At 37.8% G+C, this 6,000-nt stretch overlaps 1 long non-coding RNA gene across 1 annotated transcript; it reads left to right on the top strand.

Annotated features, from left to right (window-relative positions):
- The first annotated feature begins 3,598 nt into the window (after positions 1–3,598).
- On the top strand, positions 3,599–4,367 carry LOC131857310 (uncharacterized). Its single transcript, XR_009358648.1, has 4 exons — positions 3,599–3,684; positions 3,801–3,847; positions 3,961–4,037; positions 4,199–4,367. It is a non-coding gene; the product is annotated as an uncharacterized LOC131857310 (long non-coding RNA).
- The last annotated feature ends 1,633 nt before the right edge of the window (positions 4,368–6,000 follow it).

Raw genomic sequence — 6,000 nt, 5'->3', positions numbered from 1 at the left:
TCTCTCTCTCTCTCTCTCTCTCTCTCTCTCTCCTCCCCTCCTCCTCTCTCTCTCTCTCTAAAATATGACTAATAAAATCAGATATCTAATTTCTTCCATTGCCATTAATGTGGCAACAGTAAAAAAAAGGCGGCAACGGGAAAAAAAAATTGGGACCACAAATTTATACATTAAAATTGGATATCCAATTTTTGTAAATAAAAAAGAGCCTTGTGGGTCATTTTGTGGATTCCAATGGCCCATAATTTGCATATTCTGTTTTTGGTCAATGATCACGGGTTTTCAGACAGGTTGAGACAAATTTGTGCTTTTGGGAGATTCTTAAAGTCAAATCTTACATTTTCAATCATTTAGGAGCATTTGTGTGGAGGTAAATGGTGAGTAGTAGTCGTCGGAAGTCTAAACGCAAAAGAAAACTTTCAAATGACCAAATTGAAGTGTATAAAGAAAGAGATAGAGAATGTCATAGGAGGAGAAGACAAGGTATGTTAAATATTGCTAATGTTACTTCAAGTGAAGAGGAAATTGAATTTGAAAATGTGTCATGTTATTGAAAATGAAAATGTAGATTTTGAAAGTGAAATTTTTTAAAATGTTGAAAATGTTGAAAGTGATAATGAAAATGCTCAACATGTGGAAAATTTTGACATAGGAGGTGAAAATGTGGAAAAATTTGACATTGAAGGTGGAATTGCTCAACCAAGTGAACCATATGTAACACCTAATTACTTTAGAAATGAAGACCCTCTCATGGATGAAAGACAAATTCCAAATCCAAGACCTTCAAGAACCCCAAAATGGTTATTTGACATCGATGAGAATATTATTGCAAATCTTGAAGGCAAGAGGTCAACAAGAACCGTTTGGTTGTGGGCTACACAATATTTCGACCAAAATTTTAGCAATAAGACATTGACCGAGCAATGCCAACTCTTTGTTCAATTGATAAAGATGATAAAGATGAGACCATTGGTAAACAAATTGAAGATTCGTATGAACAAGAAGATGGAGAGAAATTTTATTATTGCAAAAAATCTATTTGACGCTCTCAATTCTATTGGAAAGAATACCAAAGAAAGAGATAAGAGAGTCGCTTGAAGAGTAATTACAACCTCCTTAGTAAGCCATCAATTGAGGAAGGCTCGTCAAATGAGACAAACTTGTGTTGATTTTAACATAAACCGTAAAACTTTGGATAGAGCACTTGCACGAAGACAAAGACTTGACGATCCACTTCAACAAGATACATGGACTTTTGGTGGCAGGCTTCCACGTGTTGATAGAAAGTTGACTGACAATGTGAAGGAGGAGATTCAACAATTTTGGCACTCTAATTCTAGAGTGTCACCCAATGTAAAGGATGTTTTGAAATTAAGAATCGACAACCGAGACTGCACACCGCATCCCAAACATTTCTTGGAATCAAGCCAAACAATGTTGTACAATTTTTTTTGTGAAGTACATCCAACTTTGCAAATTTCACAAAGGGCCTTTGAATCTTTGAAACCATTTTATTGTGTTCCTCTTAAGATTCACAATACTTGTTGTTGCAAGTACCATGTGGAGTTTTCAATGTACCATGAACTTTTATGTCATATTCGTTCTACGATGCATACTAATGGGATGTTGCAGGAGTGTGGTGTAATGTTATTTCCGAGATCATCAAGAGACTTGCAAGATCTATTTTTATGCCCTAAAGATGATGGTTGCTATTTCTATAGAAATGATTGTTTGAATGAGAAGTGCTCAGAATGTGGTGGGTTGTCAAAGTTTGTTTCATGTTTTCATGAGGGCAGCGAACACGAGTTTGGAAAGAATAATGTTGAGAAAAAAAGATACAAGATAGTGAAATATACTTTGAAGAGTGGAGGTGAAGGTTCTAGATGCGAATTAGTCTCAAGAGAAGTGAGTATTTCTGATTTTATTTTGGATTTTAAGGAAAATCTTTTCTACAAGTATGCAAGGAACACCCATAGATCTCAGTGGTTGGATCAACAGTTTAGGATGTGTAAGAACTCTTTCCCGATTGGCACTATTGTATCGGTGGTTGATTTTGTAGAGAACTATACATTGCAACCACATAATGAGGTACAGTCTCAGTACTACAATTCAGTCCAGATTGCTATTTTTGTTCACATTACATATAGACATGCTCCTGATAGTACAAAAGAGGACAGGAAGATAATCAGGGAGTATCATTTTTATATGAATGATGATAGATCACACTCCTCCAAGTATGTGCAACATTCTTTCGAGAAATTTTTTGAGTTCTTGCATGAGAAAGATATTGCAATTGACCGACATATAATATGGTCAGATAACTGTACGAGTCAATTCAAGAATACCCGTATGTTTTATTGGTTGAGTAGAATGCATGTAGAGAGGCGTATACCTCATATTTGGTGGTTTTTTTAGGCGAGGTATGGGAAGGGAGAGCATGATGAAGCAAATGCATGTTTGAAGAGAGCTCTAGTTAAGGAGCAATTGAGGATTTTAGGTGCAAATTTCTCTGATGCACATTCTATTGTTGATTGGTTTAGTTCAGCATTGTCACATGGAGGTACTCTTGATTCAGCAGTGACCAGATTCTTTTGGTTGGTTGAGGAGGGAACAGTGGGAGATAGATTGGATTGTCAAACAATTAAAGATTCTTCAAAGATGCATTCATTTCTCATCTCAGATGCAAGTACATGGACCATTTGGACACGAGCATTGGCTTGTTTTTGTCAGAGTTGTGTTCGGTGTGATTGGGATCAGTGCGAGTCAAGTGAGTGGGTTGATACGTGGGTTCCCCACTATCTAACTCCTTTATCTCAAACAATATCCTTGTCAAACAGTGACATGGAAAGTTCACTTGAGTATGACCGTCTATCAGATCTTGTACAGCCAGGACATGTTTTTGCAGTTGTTGCACCGCAAGGGAATGAAGAGATCAAAATATTGGTTGGCATGATGTGTACAGGGAAAAAAAAAGCTAACACAACCAGTGACAGATGATGACGAGTTCACATATCCTACAGGTTTAGTTGTTGTTGTGGGAACTTGGTTGTGAACATACATGATTAGAAAGAATGGCATACCTACATTTGAAGACTATGAGAGACACAAAACCATTATAATGTATTCACACCTTATTATAGCTACAAATGTCAAGTTGTTGAAGCATCAAGCAAAACCAAAGATCAAAGAGCTATTGATAGTGACTACTGTTGATCATGAAGCAATACTAGATACTCTTAAGCAAAGAGATGACCCTTCAGGCACACTTGAGTAGTAGGTCTTTAATGGTGCCTTATTTTTTTTATCATGCATTTCATTTCAAATAATGATCATTAAACCTTAATGTTCAAGTTTGATACGTTTATATTAAGGATGTGTTGAAAATGCAGGTCTATTGATGAACATTTTTTTTTGGCAACACGGTTTTTACATGCACATAGCGGGTACACTCGATATAATCGGAAGGGACATATTTTTGCAACACAACTTATTATCATGCATTTGATGAGCTTTACAATTTTTGTTAATAGAGAACACTATTTGATAATTTTTGATGATATAATTATCGCAAAACCTTTATGCTCATGCAGGTCTTTTTTGATGATACACAACAGTAACACATTATGATTTTGGCGTGAACATAGTGGGTTCTGTTGATAAAATTTGAAGGGACGTATTTTTATGGTATATAATCCCACCTTTTCATTTATTATCATGCATTTCAGTTGAAGTGATTATCATAAAGCCTTTATGTTCATCCATGCATTTTATGTGTAGACTAACAATTCTTAAAAATACAGATTCATGCTAGATCATCCGCCGTTGACAAGACCCTCTCTTGGTGATGGTACATATTCCTTTGTGCATTAATGAGATAAAATTTTGTGCATAAACATTAAGTCAAATGAATGTATTGCTATTTATAAATGACCATATCTACCATCATCTTCAACCATGCAGAGAAATACAGTGAGGAGGGCTTTAATCAACATGTGTCTTTCTTCAAAGTTATGCTTGTATACTTTGCAGAGAAACTGGTAAGTTTCGTAATTATACAATCTTGTACGTCTTAAAAATGTTTCAAATGATCTATTTATAATTTGCCAAACTAATTTGTATTAAGTGTTATAATTTGTTTCTTGTAGCACATTCATTCCGCATAAAAAGGTTACTTATTTTGGTCTTCATTTATATGCAGGCATTGCTGCACGTAAGCTTTTCTCTTAGGACATGAGGATGTCTGATGTAGATGAAGTGGGATGTTGTATTTGTATATGGATATGAATTGATGTAACATTGTTATGATGATATACAATGTCCATGAGCAAATTGGTTTAGTTATATTGATGATATACAATGTATCTATACATGAGTACATTGGTGTAGTTGTATTGATAATGAAAAAAAATCATGTTTGCATATCCCTTCATGGATGTCACATGCAAGTGTAATGGTAATTATGTGTATACAATACATGGAAATATTGATGATCATTATGTGTCTACAGTGTAATGCTTGTTTATCTATATTTTTAGCACTTAGGGCGCTCAAGGGACGACGTCGGTAGGGTATGACCCCGAGCGTTCAACTGAGGGGGTGGGAAATAGGAGCATGCATAGAGTAATAATGCCTAACTGGACATGTCAGAGGTGACGATTTGTCATCGCGACAAGCAGAACGAGAAAACGGCCACGGGACAACATTCAAATGAATGAGACTGACGATTTTTTCGCCCACTAAAAAATTGCTGCCCTAATAAAACCGTAGGGAAAATTGAAAAACCGAGATAGGATTTTGTAGGGACCCCTCTCATGGCCCTGTAGGTTCAAACTGATTGTTCGCAAGTGCCACAGATTTCGAGTTAGAGCCCGTTAAAGTTTGACAATTTTTAGCACTTAGGGCGCTCAAGGGACGACGTTGGTAGAGTGTGACCCCGAGCGTTCGACTGAGTGGAGGGACAAAATAGGAGCATGCATAGGGTAATAATACCTAACTGGACATTTCGGAGCTGATGATTCATCATCTCAATGAGCAGAATGAGAAATTGGCCACGCGACAACATTCGATTGAATGAGACTGACGATTTTTTTGCCAACCGAAAAATTGTTGTCCTAATAAAACCGTAGGGAAAGTTGAAAAATAGAGATAGGCTTTTGTAGGGACCCCTCTTGTGGCCCCATAGGTCTAAATAGATCATTCGCAGGTACCATGAATTCCAATTTAGGGCCCATCAAAGTTTGACAATTTTTAGCACTTAGGGCGCTCAAGGGATGACGTTGGTAGGGTATGACCCCGAGCGTTCGACCAAGTTGGGCGGGGGGGGGGGGGGGGGGAATAGGAGAATGCATAGGGTAATAATGCCTAATTGGACATGTCAGAGGTGACGATTCATTATCGGAACGAGCAGAATGAGAAAACGACCACGAGACAATATTCGAATGAATGAGACTGACGATTTTTTCACCCACCGAAAAATTGCTGCCCTAATAAAACCGTAGGGGAAAATTAAAAAATAGAGATAGGCTTTTGTAGGGACCCCTCTCATGGCCCCGTAGGTTCAAACAGATCATTCGCAGGTGCCACAGATTCAGAGTTAGGGCCAGTCAAAGTTTAACAATTTTTAGCACGTAGGGTGCTTAAGGGACAACGTCGGTAGGGTATGACCCCGAGCGTTTGACCGAGTTGGGGGGGGGGGGGGGGAAATAGGAGTATGCATAGGCTAATAATGCCTAAATAGACATGTCGGAGCTGACGGTTCGTCATCACGACGAGTTGAACGAGAAATTGGCCACAACATTCGATTGAATGAGACTGACAATTTTTTTGCCAACCGAAAAATTGCTGCCCTAATAAAACCGTAGGGAAACTTGAAAAACCGAGATAGGCTTTTGTAGGGACCCCTCTCGTGGCCCCATAGGTTCAAATGGATCATTCACGGGTGACACGGATTTTCAGTTAGAGCCCGTCAAAGTTTGACAATTTTTAGCACTTAGGGTGCTC

The sequence above is a fragment of the Cryptomeria japonica genome, chromosome 8 (assembly GCF_030272615.1).
Source record: "Cryptomeria japonica chromosome 8, Sugi_1.0, whole genome shotgun sequence".
NCBI classification, from domain to species: Eukaryota; Viridiplantae; Streptophyta; class Pinopsida; order Cupressales; family Cupressaceae; genus Cryptomeria; species Cryptomeria japonica.
This window is presented reverse-complemented; position numbering and strand designations above follow the sequence as displayed.